Source organism: Condylura cristata, unplaced genomic scaffold, assembly GCF_000260355.1.
Source record: "Condylura cristata isolate star-nosed mole 26May11 unplaced genomic scaffold, ConCri1.0 scaffold00051, whole genome shotgun sequence".
NCBI classification, from domain to species: Eukaryota; Metazoa; Chordata; class Mammalia; order Eulipotyphla; family Talpidae; genus Condylura; species Condylura cristata.
Genome location: NW_004567152.1, coordinates 1,634,676 through 1,650,537, shown reverse-complemented (window position 1 = coordinate 1,650,537; position 15,862 = coordinate 1,634,676). Strand labels below are relative to the sequence as shown.

The window sequence follows — 15,862 nt, the reverse complement described above, 5'->3', positions numbered from 1 at the left end:
TGGGGATGCTGAAGCCACCAGCCAAGAACAGGCCCTTGTTTGGTGGCTATGGGTATTATCTGTGTTTGTGGGTTCTACTTTTTTTTAGATTTATTTTATTTATTCGTGCATACAAGAGCTAGGGTGTGGGGTGGTGGTCAGAGGATTCACCAGAGACAGAGTGGGATGCAGAACTGGAGGATTGTCTGAAATACACTGCTAAGGGGCGCAGCGGGTGATACGAGAGGTCTATTGCCCATGTGGGTCAGCTCCCTGGCCAAGGATCAAACTCGTGCTGCAGTGGCTGCCAAAAGCTTGCTAGCATTGTCTTTAACCTCTGCGCCACCAGGGAGGTCCCTCATGTGTGTGTGTGTGTGTGTGTGTGTGTGTGTTTTTAAAGTATGAATTCTTCCCTCATCTGTCTTCTGCTACAAATTTTTCCTCAACCTTTTAATTTTATGACAATTTTAGTTTTTCATGTTCTGAAATTTTATATATTTTATGTCAAAATTTGTTGAATTACTTCCTTATTTATTTATTGCATTGTTGCATGTGTTGTATTCCCTAGCCTATAGCCAGATAAGTGTGCATTTGTCTTTTCCTGTGTGGGTATTTCTAATTTAGTGTTTTTCACTCAAGATTTCATCCATCTAAAATTTATTTTGACATATACATGAGATGAGGATTTAAATTTGTTTTCATGGTTGTAACTGAATTGTTTCTTGACTGAAAATTACTGTCAGCAGAGATTGGCAATGCTCTGGAACCTGGAAATTGGAAACGCAAACATGGTTTGCACCTTCTGGCAGGCACCCAGACCTTAGTCCCGCTTTCTTCCTTGTTAAGATCAGAATGGAGCCTTCTCTTAGTGAGTCCTTGCTCTCGAATGTTAGGCTCATTCTTCACTTTCACTCTATAGACACATGTTGGAACCACTGTCTGTGGGTTGGTGACTGTCTTGCCGTGTGCATCTGCTGCTCTGGTGCCCCTGAATATTGACCTTTGCAGCCTCTCTTGAGCATTTCTGTTTATTGAGAACAGGTACTGCCTTGGTAGGAATCACTCATAACCCCCAAAGTGACCCAGGCCCCATTTTGCACATCTCATTTTCAAATGCTCTGAACTGCCTATGGCTGGGAATAGTCTTCAAGCTACTCTGTGGGTGGTTCAATGGGTCTCCTGGTGTGTGCCTCTGAGGACATGCATTTTCACACAGCTTTGTCATGCAGTTTGTGGGGTGAACTGGCCTCTTCTGCAAGTGTTTCAGATTCTGTCATCCTGTGACCTCAGGTGTCATAAATCAGACTAGGTGCTCATGTGTCCTGTTTCTGTCTCAGCCTCTGGAGCTGCTGGGTAGGTGGTGATTGGCCAATCTGCCTGCCAAGCAAGGACCTTGTTCACATAGCTGAAGAGTCCAACCATGCTCTAGCTCATGGATTGCTCTGTCCCAAGGTGTCCCAAGCCCTCTGTGATTGGACTTACGTGTTCTTCCTAGTGGGTAGGGGCACCGTAAGCCCCTTGCTACCCATGGAACCCATGTTTCTTGGGCAGGAGGAAGAACATCGTACAGATACACACCCTGGGTCTGCTCACATGCAGGGCTGGTACAGATGGTGTTCTGTGCCATCTGCTGCAGTAAGGGCATGAAAATGGTTCCAGCTTCCAACTCTGCCATCTCCTGCTCAGGGTGATTCACAACTGGTGTTGTCACACCGGCTGTGCTCTGCCCACAGATGCTCCTGAGCAGAGAAGTCTCTGCCAGGCTGTTATGCTACATCCCAGCCTGCATTTATCCCAGCTCTTGGCCTTCCACTGTCCTCCCTGAGCATCACCAGATTCCATCTCGCCTCTTGTGGGCCTCTCCTGTTACTTTGGTTAGCTTCAAGTTGTTCTCTGGACTGTCCTCTGGGGAGATGCCCATGGAGCCTCCTGGGCCATGAGGCAGCTGAGGGATTGTGTCATGGCCTGTGAATTAGGACCTGTGTGGGGAGGATGCCCCTTGAAGCTCTGACATGAGGAAGGCTGCCCATTGTGGGATGGGAAAGGGAAAGGGACCCAGTCTCCATGGCGCATCTTGCTAGGTGACATTTGCAGTTGATGTGTTTGGTATTTAAAATATGCTTTTAGTTAAATGTTTACTTTTCAAAATATTTTTACTCCCCACAATTCTAATGAGCCATTCGTTCGTTTGAATGTACTTGCTGCTGTCTGCTCTTTACAAGATAATGAGGCTGCAGTGCTGACTGCCAACTTGGGGCCCTTCTTCATTCTCTGGAGGGAGAGGCTGGCACCTCCATTGTCCATCCAGGCTATTGGATGTGAGCCACAGTGCCTGGGGGAGGGGTGCAGTGAGTGAAGAGATAGGAAAACTGGAGCCTGAGCTGCTGAGGAATCTGGGATGGTGACGGTAGAGCTCTCCACCAAACAAGGCTCACCCTTCACAGAGTCTTCCTTCATCTCATATCACCTCTGACCTAGAGTCAAGGTCACAGCCTGGTGATACTGTAGAGAATGCTTCCTGGACCCAGGAAAGCTAGGTTTCCCTAGATGTACCTGAGAGACAGAGGCACAGGGAGAAGCCAACAAGACCCATCCCAGAAACACTGAATGATCTTGCCACTGGAGTCCTCCATTTTGTTTTTCTGGTTTTTTAAATGTAAAGCAAACTGTGCTTATTTCCAGAAAAGAGGAATGACACCTGTAACATTGAAGTTCCTGGGGAAATGGTTTTAGGACACTTCTCTAGCATCTTGCCCCCTTTCCCTCTATTTTCTACATTGTGCAGTGCCTTTCCTCTCCTCCTTTCACCTCCCCTGACCTCCCACAACTGGAATGGGTGCTAGAGAGAGGCAGTATACAGGGTACAGGGGGAGGCAGACGTATAGGAGGAAGTGAGCTATAGGGGAGGAAGGTTAGTCAGCCCAGGCCCAGGGACGGGGAAAGAAATGCTGGGTCAGTATATTCTGAGCACCCTTTTCTGATCTTTTGATCTTTTTTCTGATCTTTTGAAAAGATCTGGAGTTGGACAGGAAGTTTTCCTGAGTACGCTGGGAGAGGGCAGACTAAGACCCCCTCTAGACTCACCTGTTGTCTTCTTCCCAATGTGGGGAAAGGGGAAGGCTTATTTCCCCCTAGCAGGGCCCAGAAGAGGCAAGACCATGGCTGGGACCCCACAGGGGCCCCCTGCTTCCATCTGGGACTTCCTGCTTCTCTGCCTACTACAGCCTCAGACTCAGGAAGAATTGGGCACTTGGATGGAACCAAGATCATTTTTCCTCAGGGGCCTCCCATCTTAGAGCCAGAGGATTGTGGAGGAAATTGAAGTTTGTCAGGCAGAGCCTGGCCTTCCCTTTCCAGGCTTCTTGGTGATAGTTATATGGCATTTGCCCGAATGCAGGGAGTTACTGTGTTAGTATTTGAAGAAATAATTCCAGATATATGATTTAGTTATTTTTTAATTAAGCCTTTACATATGCAGGTTTTTGTCTTTACAAAACGAGCACTTCCTGAGGTTTAGTGTTGCAGAGGGCAAGGTTGAGGGTAGGTGATGTCCCAGGACATAGTGCTGGGAAGGACATAGGCCATCTCTGACCCTGACACAGACAACAGCCTCATGCCCTGGGAAAATGCTTGGCCCAGCATGCAGCTAGCATGGTTCCTGATCTTGATCACTCTGTCCCCTGTTCTGATATAACCTGTCCTCTGCTTGCTCAGAGCCAGCCCCTCACCACATGCTTCCCAGAACCATTGTCTTGGTAGAGCAGAGAGGTAAATTTCAGACCAGACCCTGGGCCTGAGGACAGTAGCCATAGGCAAGGTGTGGAGAGCTAGGTGGGCATGGAATAGTGTTTATCACCATTCTCCCACAGCTGCTAGAGGGGACTGCTTCAGTCCTGGCAGGGAACAGTCCTAAGCCAGACCTGGTTCTCTTATTCACTTCAACAAACATCTGACTCTCCCCACTACACCACCACCACCACCACCACCAATTTCCACCATTGCCTCCTAGATGAAAAACTTTACTGTTTCCTGTGATACCTATAACCTCATACCTTGCCTCCAGATTCAGCAGGCTGTGCCTAGGTGAGCATCTGTGGACCCATACAACCTGGGCCATTCTAGACAGAGGTGCCCTCACCAAGGCAGTTACTTAACTGACATTTCTCCAGTGTCTACAACAATTGGCTTGAGTGTAGGTCACATGCTCTGATTCCTCAGGGTTGCCTGGGCATGGGAACAGTGGTCCCTTGTGGGCCTGGACATTGTGTTCCTGCTGCTAATTCTTGCTTCCTTCTTGTAGCAGAGATAAAGTGAGTACATGCCAGATGCTCTGCCAGCTGCTATTAGCTCTGGCCCGTCACCCAGCAGAGGCCAAGCTGGTCTCTATCCTGACCCCTCAGCTTCCATTTCCTTCCATATGTGGCAGCAGGGGAAAATTTAGATTTGTTGTAAGTCAGAGGCCTGATTGCTGGAGGAGGTATAGCAGTCAACTTTACAATGTAACACTAGGTTCATAGTCCTACTCTTTCTGAACCCTACCTATCAGAAATTTCTATTTCCAGGACATGAAAGGTAATCACAGAGAGATGTGTTAGTCACTCCAGTGGGAATCTTGACTTGGAGGCGATGTTTCCATGCTCACTCTTTTTAGCTCTGTCCCAGTTGTTCATATTTATTCTTTATTGCTTAATAATGAAAGTGATGAAGCTGTGAATTTACCTATGAGTACAGCATTGGCTATAACTCATTTCCCCTTCAGCTTTATTGAGATATAATTGACATATAACATGGTGTAAGATGATGATACTATGCACACATGTAATGGGATGGTTACCATACTAAGGTTAGTTAACCTATACTTAATCTTATTTTATTGTTACAGTGAGAACATTAAGTGTCTACTCTCATAGAAACTTTCACATGTATAATACATTAAGTATAGTCACCATGCTGTCTGGCCTTTAGTCATAATTGAAATTTGTACTCTTATTATGCATTTCCCCACTCCTTAATGTTAATGAATTCTATACTTAAAGAATGCCTAAGATGATAAATTTTATGTTATGTGTACTTCACCATAATTTTAAAATTTTACAAAATGTCACTCTATGTAATAACTTGAAATTACAAAACATTAAATAAATAATAGAGCAATAAAAAAATAATAGAGCAAAAGTAAAAATGTAAGCATATACTAGGTATCTACCCAAAAGACACAAACACACTGATTCAAAAAGACACCTGCACCCCCATTTTTTTTTGTAGACACATTTTACAGGCGTGGAATGGGGTCAAAAATGGGGGGGGGAGTGCACGAAACTGTGATGATGGCATGGGTGAATTGGTGATGGGAAGTCCACAACTGAGATGGAAAAAGGCACAAAATGATGTAAAAATAAACTATTATATTATTAAGAAGAAAAAAAAAGCCCATCCTTTACAAGTCATCCATGTCAGTCTTTAGGCATCTTCTCTTTGCTCAGATTATTGAAGAATGGTGGTTTGCTTCATGGCTTATGTATTTATGCCTAATACATATTTTTTGAATGTTTTATTTTTTATAGTTTATTTTTATATCATTTTGTGCCTTTTTCCATCTCAGTTGTAATCCCTGTGGGCTTCCCATCACCAAATCACCTGTGTGTCACGATAGTCCAGTGCACTTCCCCCCACCCCCACCCTTTTTGATCCCACTCCTCACTCCATCCCTGTAAAATGTCTCTGGAATATAGTTGTTCATTATTAGTATTATTTTCTCCCCTGGTCCTTTATAAGGATGGGCTTTTTTTTTTTTTTTGGATGGGCTTTTTTAAGCACTACCCCCCTCCCCCAAAAAAAAAAAAGGAACACGAATGGGTGAGTGTATTCAGTATTCAGTTGTGTACACTGTCTTAGAGCTTGGCAATTAGGCCGTTAACATATTTATAAAAGTGTGTAATGTCAAAGGAATAGAACCACCAGCATTCAAAAGCAGGCTTGTCAACTGGACAGTGGAACACCACAGTTGTCTCTCCATTGTGCATGGAGAGACACTGGTTCAACTTTGAAATGAAAAAAAAAGAAAAGTGTAATTCTGTGTATTTTCTCTGTTTAAAATAAAACAGGGGCCCACCCTGGTGGTGCAGTGGGTTGGAGCACTGCACTGGGAAGCTAAGCCAAGCTGTGGCCACTTCAGTGTTCTATCCCCTCCCCAGAGGTGACCTCCCCTGTCTCACCTACCTGCTCCCCTCAGCAATATACTTTGTTGATCTTCCTGTTCTGTACCCCCACTGTCTCTGGTGAATCCTCTTGACACCTCTGCACTTCTGGCCTGTACCCCATTTCTGTATGCATAAATAAATAAAAATATTTTAAAAATCAAATAGAAAAACATCAATCAATGTGATTTATTAACATTTTAAAAGTACATCATTAGTGTAAATGAAGGACTAAGAACAGAAATGTGTTTACAGAGAGCCCAACATAGGTGAGCATGTGCCTTAGGCCATCTGCCTGTGATCGTCAGGAGGAACCTCTTCATAGTCTTTACCAGGCATTTTAGGAAATCATGAAGATAAGCACAGTAATAAAACAAGACCCTTTTCATTCAGTGAAGGCCAACATCACTCCAATTCACACAACCTCAGCAGGTGTGGTGCTCCATATACCGGAGACAAGGCTCATCCGGGTGATCTCCCAGGGCCTCTGTGCCCTGCAGGCTCTCAGGCCTGTAGAGAAGCAGAGCACCCAACATGATACTCAAGTATTCTTTTATTCCTCCACAGCTTCATTAACAGCATACACCTTATTATCTGTGTTTCCTAGACATTTCTTAAAATTTGCATAATCCTCGAATGGAATCCATATTCTGCTTGGCAGGAAGATAAAAGAACTGTTTTTTTTTTTTTTTTTTTTTCAGATTAAACTCCAGTAATTGAAAAGCCATGGTTTTAGTTCTTCAGGAATTTTTGTCTTTTCTATTTTTTTTTTAAAGCTTTATTTATTTTTGTGTACAGAACTAGGATACCAGCCTGAGGTGCAGGGGGCGGGGAGAAAACTCACTAGAGACAGAGCAAGGAGCAAAATGAGCAGATCAACAAGTACACTGCTTAGGGGAGCAGAGGGCGAGACAGGAGAGGTCTGATGTGCCAAAAGGGCCATGTCCCTGGCTAGGGATCAAGCTGAAGCCACTGGAGCTAGTTTCGCAGAGCTGTGCTTTAACCCTTTGCACCACTATGGAGGGCCTGAATTTTTTATCTTTTCAGTTCTGTTCAACAGTAAGATCTACTTGGGGCCCTTTCTTTTCAGGAAGCTGAAGTGTCCAATAGAACTGCCACCATCTTCATTTCCAGGAGTTTTCAGTTTTTCCCTTTTTATTTTCACTTCAGTATTTTTCCAGTGCTGACCAGATGTACTTTCCTGGATCTCCTCCTCTCTTACCCACTCTTGCTCCTATTACCGTAATCAGTGGCTGAAACCAAAAACTGCTATAGGAGGAAGGTGCTGGAGAGGATAGATAACCCAGGGAAAATTGGAAACAATTAGTGGCGGGGGTTAGGGGGCCCTGGTGGGGTGTGCAGTGACTCTGATAAGAAACATAAGGGACTGCATAAGCAGGCCCCCAGCTTCAGTGTTTGGGATTTCAATGGTTTTGGATCCGCAGGGACTCTGGGGTCAGGGATTTCTACTCCCACCATACCAATCTTCCAGAAGGATATTGTGGGCCCCTGAAGGATGTGCAGGAGCCGCCAGCAGCCAGCCTCAGAGAGGAACAGTTCCGAGGCTTTGCTGACAGCTGAGTGACTGAAACTGTTCCCGGTTTTGCTGCTATTGCAGCTTGGCAGGGAAGGTGGAGATTCAGAGCTGGGTACTTTGCTGTGGCCACTTGTTGGCTTGTTTGGCTGTTGCAGCTGCTGTTTTGAGTGTCGCTAGTCTGGTGCTGTGCTGTGGCATCTTGGCAGCTCTGTGAGTGTCTCTGGTTATGTCTTCTGTTGTCTCTGTGACTTGGATCCTGGCTTATAATCTGGCTACCACGTGCTCTGCATCCTTAGTGGTGGGAAAGCGCCATCTTGGGAGCGTTTGTATTTAGGACTTTAAAACACTCGACATGGCTTTGGGTAAGGTAAACAGCCATTTGTGGCCTCAGCAACTCTTTGTTTTTCCCTAGTTTGTTAAATAAATTCCATTATTGTTCTCTGAACCTGAGTAGTGTTACAGTTGTATGCACAAGTTAAAAACTGATGTGGTGCCCATATTCAGGCAGTGTCTTTGGCCAGTTTTAGTGCCCCCTTTTCTGCCCAGTATCATTACTTGTTGAAATCCTTGCTATTCTGTAGATTGGTGCCACATATTGAGTATTTTGCTTTCTGGAACTCATTCATCCTCATTTTTTATTCCAACCACTGTAATATATAAAATATTTCACCTAATTTGTCCTAAATGGTAACCTTTACACACTTGGCTTCAAAAAGAAGAGGCCATGACAACATAGTACTTGCTTATCTTCCTGGAATTTAGGCGTGGGGTTGATGCCATTGATCGTGATTTGCCCTTCCTCTTCCTGCTGCCACCCCACCATGCCCCCGCATCAGGTCTGCATTAGTGGTGCAGCTCTACATCTGGGACTCCAGTCACATGCTGCCACTGCACGTCTATCGGGAGTTCCCGAATTACTGATTATGTAATTTTTCTATTTCTTCATGAGCTAGTTTTGATACAATGTGTGTTTTTTCTTTAAAGAGTTGTTTATGTATACAGAACTGGGGTTCAGGCCAGAGGTGCAGAGTCACCAGAGACAGAGTAGGGAGCACAACAGGCCAACTGATGAAATACACTGCTGAGGGCAACAGCTGGAGAGGTCTGCCCTGGCATGTGGGTCACTTCTAGGGCAGGAAATCAAACTCATGCTGAAGTGACTTTAGCTTCTTAGTGCTGTGCTTTAGCCCACTAGCCACTAGGGAGGGCCCTATAATGTATATTTTTAGAAATTTGTTTCATTTAGGATTCCATTTTTTGGTGTGTAATTGCTGATAACATTTTATAATTATTTGTGTGTAAAAATATTATATGAGGAAAAACATACTAAATATGAGTGGGCTTCCCTCTACATTGTTCAAGTTTACTCTTTAAGCAATAGAATTTGAAAATTAAGGTAACTGAAAGTATTTTTGTTTTTCTAGTTTTATTGAAGTATATATGACAAGATGATAAGATATTTAAAGTGTCCAGAGTGTTTATTTGGTGTACATAGGCATCATGAGAAGATTCCCACCATCTACTTAACACATCTATCACCTTCTATTTTGCTCTATTTCTCTCAGTGTGTCTGGTTGGTTGTTCAATTTAGTTGCACTTTGTTTTGTGTTTCATGGATTCACACCTCATCCTGTGAGTTATCATATCACAGACTTCCTGAGACAGTAAAAAATACTCTCCTCTTGGGTAACTGGCAACAGAAGCCACCTTAATGCATATGTACTGTCATGTTCTTGCTGGCAAATCAGTTCAACCTCTCTGCAACCCTTTTGTTTGAGGAGTGTTCCCTAGACCCTCAAAGCACAACCCCCTCATTTAAATCCCTAGAGCACAAACTGGATGTGGTCTGATTATAGGCCTTACCAACTTCGGAATTTTGCTCTTCTTTTTGTTCTTTAAGCAAAACTATTTCCCTAGATGCTCAGGACTCCTGATGAACCATGTTTGCTGCTGCTAAGAAAGGTTAACATGAGAATGACAAACCATCACTCTGAAAGTCCATGAACTTCACCATGATATCTCCTTAAGGAATTTTAGAGCTAGGTTCACTTTTTAAAAGATCTTGAGTTCAGCCGGTGAGGCATTTTGTTGAACAAAGTTGTGAGCTGTGGTTTGCCATAAAAGAGTGTTCACAGCATGTATGTCCACAAGGTAAGTGCCAGAGAGTGAACAGCAGGTGCTGCAGCTCACATCTGTGGGTGTGCAGCACCTTCAGGGATATGGACAGTCTGGTGTAGAAAGTGGACATCTACACAGCCAGCGGTCAGGTTGGGCGCCATGTTGTGAGCAGATGCTGCTCACTTAGGAGGCTGAGAAAACTTTAATGAGAGGCCATAATTTTCTCAGCTTAATTTTCTGAATGGGAAGATTCTAACCTGGATCACGATAGCCCTCTAGGTGCCTTCTCTGTTGAGGACAGATTCTGGTCCTTTCCTGCAATTCTGAGTCTTCTCTTCTTCCTCAAGGTGGAAGCATGGCCTCTGGGGCCCATTTTCCACATCTCATTCATCAACTCTTGTCATATTCAGCTTGAGTGAAAAGCTTTCTTGAATTGGCTTTCTGCAATCTCACTATACGCTAATTTTCTGCAGAGACCTGTCTGCTATTACTGCCTCCAGTGTGTTCTACCTTAGAACTTTGAATCCTCATCATTTACGATAGTTCCCTTTCATTATGGTCTATTCCCAGCTCACTGGTTCCACATTGCTTTTAACCTTTCGAGGACACAGTCATATCGCCTAATATTATGCTAATGACTGCTAAATGTGACTTAGTGGAGGGCAGCTGTCCCAGACTCTCCAAGTGTAACGGGGTGGTCCCTAGGAAAAGGGGAATTTCCAGGTTCCCTGCTCCACCCAGAAGGAGGGTGGAGCTGAAAAGAGGGAAAAAAAGGAATCTGGAGGAGGAAGGAAGCAAGATGGAGAGCCAGAAGGAGACCTGAGGAAGCCACATGGAGCAAAGGGAGACATGTGAATAAACCGTGTTTATTTCTTGGCCCTGGACTGGTTGAAAGAGATGTGGGTGAGAGACCCATGGGGAGGTTGACTATGGCAGTGTTTATATTGATTTTGATGTTGCTCTTTTTCTCCCAGATTTGTCTGGTCATTTCTGACCCTTTTCTATGGGTCCCAGCCAGAAGGTGCTTTAGTCTTGTGGCAGGCTTTCAGGCCTTGCTGTGGACCAATACCTTTTGGGTTGACTTTTGCCCACAAGGGGATGGGTACCTTCAGGTGCTTGATTTAGAAATTATATTCTTTGTCTTCCGTATTGTATACTCCCTGTATTAAAGTTCCTCTCATTAAAGTCTTAAATGTTTTGTCTTGATGGGGCAGATGGCAGAACCTATTTAGAGCAGGAGGGTTTGGGGGTTTGGTGGTGCCCCTCTCCCTGCCCTGTAACACAAGGACTGTGGGGTCCACCCTGGCCTGGGTTACCACCTGCTTCTGCTCAGTGACACAAGGACTGTGCCCTGTAACACAAGGACTGTGGGGTCCACCCTGGCCTGGGTTACCACCTGCTTCTGCTCAGTGCTATATCCCTATCTCAGAGACCTAGTTGTGGGTCAGAGGTCAAGGCCTGTTGTAGACTGTAATGTTAGGGACAAGCCTGGCTTCTTGGTGGGACCAAGTGTTCACTGGCCTTTTTCCCAGTAGTCAGAACAGTGTGTGCTCTTGGGACGCTGACCTCACAAGGGACCCCTATGGCCAAGGAACCCTAATCCTACCTTCCTCTGCTCCTAGGACCTGTCAGGCTACTCACCATCCATTTTCTGATAGAATAAGTTAGAATAAGTTGAGCATAGCAGCAGCCACGCTCTGCAGATTAGAATGAACATGCCTGTGAAGGTGTGGGGATGTGTATGCCTGGGGATTCCTCTGTGGGTCTCTGTGGGGTTATGTGTATGAGATTGTATGGGAAGTTGCATGTGGGTATGTACAAGGGTTTTAGGCGTTCTACAAAACTGCCAGATGGCATATGCAATGTTTTTTGTTTGTTTTTACTGTTTTAAAAGAACAGATTTATTAGGAAATTAAGAAAATAGTTAATAGAGACAGCTGCATAGACACAAGTGGGCAGAGCTGCAGCCACTGCTGCTGCTTTTCAAAGAGAAAAGTTTGTTAAAAGAGATGCCCCTATAGACACAGGCTGGCAGTCTCCAGACAAGGGCTATCCTTACGAAGTATTCTGTGGCTCCCAACAGGCGCTCATGGGATATGGGTGTGGATTCTGAGAACCAGACTGGGGCCAGACTGACACTAAAATTCCTCAAGACTGTATTATGTGGGGGTGGGGTAGAGCTCACAGCCTAGTCACCCTGGTCATTTGCATATAAAAGGTGGGACTTTGCCGTTCCCTAGAGGTTTGCTCTGTCTGGATCAGTTGCCATGGGTACCTTGGAGCTTCAAGAGCAGCCTAGCTGACTCCTAGGAATGCTGGGGTGGGCTTGAGAGGTGGGGGGTTGGGGGGGAGGGGAGGGAGGGTATTCCACAGGGAATACCCAGAACTGCCAGAGGCCATGCAGTATCCTAAGCAAGAGTTGACTAGGAAGAACCTGACTGTGCTGGTGAAGGCCTGGAATGAGACCAGAGGGCTTGCAACCTCTGCCCTGTTCTGTCACCACATCCACTTCAAGTCCATCCAGAACCAGGCAGCCGTGGCCACTATGGCACTCCCCATAGCCACCTTTTATCTATCATGGTGCTAGAGGTCCATCTTGGCCCCTATGCTGCTTGGTTTCCCCAGCCCCTCTGTGGCAGGGGGTGCCTTGCTGTTAGGACTCAGTGGGATCTCCCTGCTTGGGTCCCCAGTATTGTTACCTGACGGGACCCATTTTCCCACACATCTCTGTCTTTCTAGAGAACCTCCTCTGGAAACCATGGGCTATCCTGCTGAGCCCTAGGTTCCATCTTCCTGGATCTTCCAGGCTGGGCTGTGTTGGGAACTTTCTCCCTTCTGAGGCCTGGTATCTGCAAATGTCAGCAGCTAACCCAAATGCCAAGGGTAAAGCAAGCTTGCAGCAGGGAGATGGAGAAAGAGAGGAATGCCTCTGGTGGTGCAGGGCACACTTGTTGACTCAGAGGCACTGCCATGTCAGGTTGGCCCTTTGGCCCTCTCTGTGGGCCCCCTGTTGATCTGAGCATTAAGGATAGATCTGTTGTGGAGCTAGTACTGTCTTGCGCTGCTGCCTGGGGGTTGTGAACCCTGCCCCACCCCACAGGCTTAGTTAATAAAACTGCAGTGGGTCAGACAGAGGTCACTTGGGGAGAGCCATCAGGCTGGGTGCCCAGCTTGCAGAAGCACTGCCAAGTGCCTGGTCAGCAGGGACTCACAACTAGGATACAAAGGGGCTCCAGGACTGAGGTAAACCTACCCCTGGTAGTGGGACCGGGGCACAGACAGGGCAATTACGTGGGCACGGGGATTCAGTACTGGGTCCCTGTCCCCATGCCTTACACCCACATTGCCCCAGGAACAAGCCACAGTGAGGTTTCTTCCTTTTCAGGCCTTTCAGCCACACATCTAGGTTGCTGTATTCTCCCAAGCCTGGCAGGGGACAGTGGGGGTGGGGAGGCCCTATAATAGTGGTAGCCAGGGCAGACAAGCAGAGGACAATGCAGTGGGGTGGCTTGGACTCTGTCCAGCCCCCAGGAGACCTTGTGTCGGATATGCCACTTCTGCACTTGGTTCTCGCTGGGTCTCGAGCTCCATTTCCATCAGGGGACAGTTTCCCTAGCACCAGTGCTTTTTTCACTTATCCAGGTGTCAAAATGAAGAAGAAAAATGGGAAAGCCCATAGCAGAGACACCTTCCTTGGGATCTTGGGGCTCATCCTGAGGACCCTTTTGTGGACAGCTGGGGCAAGTGGTATGTGTGTGTGGCGGGGGCGGGATGTCGTAGCCCCTTAGCACAAGACTCTCACACCTGGCTTCCTTGGCTCTGTGAACCAGGGGTGGGACCTGGATTGGGAGACCCTGTTTCCCTCCTCAGAGACTTATTGACCACAAGCTCCTTGGGGCTGCACCCTCACAGCCCCTCAAAGGGGCTTTGTGCCACCACAAAGAGGCTCTGTTCCTCCTAGGGAAGCCTGGGTATTGCTATGGTAACAGAAGGGGCTGGGAAGAAGGGGTCCACCATCTGAGAGGGAGGGCATTCCAGGCAGAGGTACTGTTGTGCATAGACTAACCGTAGCTCTTAGCCTGGCTGGGCAGCTGTCCGAGCTGTGTTTCTGCAGGGTCATTAAGGCAACTCTCCGACCCCTTAACCCTCAGTGGGGGCTGCACTTCTACGTCCTGGTGCCTGTCAGGTCTGTCTGGGTTGGGCCACAGACTGAATGTCAGGCTCAGGTCCTTCTTCAAGAACATCTCTGTCTCTGTGAATACCCAGAGTGATAGGGACAGCCCCTTGTGACTGTCCTCTACACTATTGCTGTGTTCCCTGACCCCATGTAGTGGGGTACCTTGAGGGCACAACCCCTCCTTTCTGCCCCAGACTCCCTCCCTCTCTTGGTTGAAGCTTCAGTGGGTAGGCTGCCCCTGTACATAGAGGAGGTACTGTCATTGCTAGCCTCATCCCAGCCTGCCTGGGTCTCTGTCTCTTCAACCCTAGAACCTTTGGTGCTTGGGGCACCTCCAGGCTAGCTGCTGCAGGGACTGCAGGGAGGTGGGTCCTCACTGCCTGTTCCTTACCTCCAAGCCTGTAGGCATTGCCCTTCTGTTGTAGTAACAGCTGGAATCTGGGTCACATGCAGGAGGGGCAGCGAGGGGGTTGCCCTGAATCCCAGCTTGGGGCCTGGGATTGTTAATTGTTGATCCACATCTCACGAGTCCATAGCGAGGTAGATCCTGCAGATTTAAGAAGACTGTGCCACAGTTCGTGCAGGGCGTCCTCAGAGGAAATCCCAAGTAGAGACCCTTCAGGGGGCTCTAGCCCTGGCTCCCTATGCCCTGTCCTCTCCCTAGGAGAGACAGTAGCTGGGAAGCCTGTCTGCTCTGTGTAAGGCCTGATTCTGCTACTCCCGGGCCCTGGTTCTGGCCCCAGGCTCTCAGCTCCCCAGACCCCAGGCTCCCTGGTTGCTAAGGAGTCCCCAGAAGTTCCCTGCCTCAAACTGACCCTGAACCTCCTGCACCAGTCTCCTTACATACCCTTGTCCTTCTAGACCTCCTGCCCAGTTGGCCCCTGCCCTTGTGCTGACCTAGACACCCTTGGCTTAGGGTGCCCCGGGACAAAAGCCTCTAGGAAGAACACTCTAGACTGTTCTACATGAGAGTTAGGCTCCATGTGATTGCTGGATATGTGTGGCCAGGTGTCCATGCATACAACCTGGGGCAGGAGGAGGTTACTGATGGGCTGTCTCTGTACCCTCCTCCCACACTATGTCTGGTCTAGTACATGGGGCCACCTCTTCTGCTGTAGAAGTCTAATTACCAGCCTGAATCCAATTATAGCTCTCAGCTCCCTAAAAACCCCACTGTTCCTGTGGGTGGTGGCCAGCATTGCCTGGGCCCCTGGAGAGCTGAATTTCTTGGCTTCTTCATTCACTTGATCTCCTGCTTGGACAGCCTGCTGCTTTTCCCTTCTCATGTGCATTCTGACTATAGCAGTAGGCCATGTGCCTGGTAGAACATGACATGTGCTATTCTTCTTTCTATTATGAACAATTACAAATGCACAGAAGTAGAAAGGCTGGTGTGACACATTCCCATGTGTTCCACCAGCTTCCTCCATGAGGTCCCCTTCTAGAAGTAAAACTATCTTTCACTGGCTTGTCTGAAACACTCACTGCATGTGTTGCTCTAAATGATCTTACTTAAAATAAAAATTTAGAAAGCTGTATTATGTTTGTTTTTGGAGGGAATGTACAGAAATGTTTCATTATCAAAAAGTGGGGATGACTGCCCCCGCCCCTTACGTTTGCTTTTTCTGCCACTGCTCTAAAATGGAGAGCAGTCTCTCCCTACGTAGGTCCCCCAGACCCTTATTAACTGCCAATCACCCTGTGATCCTAGCTGGGGTAGACAAATGAATGCAGATCCCATCCTCTGTAAACCCCACATCCTAGCCTTCTCTTGCCCTGTTGTTTCCTGGGCTTACCCTTGTGGAGTTGGCTACAAGTTGTCCCTGTGGCTGTGGGTACCATCTGACTACAGCA

At 47.0% G+C, this 15,862-nt stretch overlaps 1 protein-coding gene and 1 pseudogene across 7 annotated transcripts in view; one reads left to right on the top strand and one right to left on the bottom strand.

Annotated features, from left to right (window-relative positions):
- ARVCF (armadillo repeat gene deleted in velocardiofacial syndrome) overlaps positions 1–15,862 on the top strand; it is a 46,556-nt gene that overhangs the window by 5,537 nt on the left and 25,157 nt on the right. The window lies entirely within an intron of this gene.
- LOC101633295 lies at positions 6,582–8,536 on the bottom strand (annotated as a pseudogene).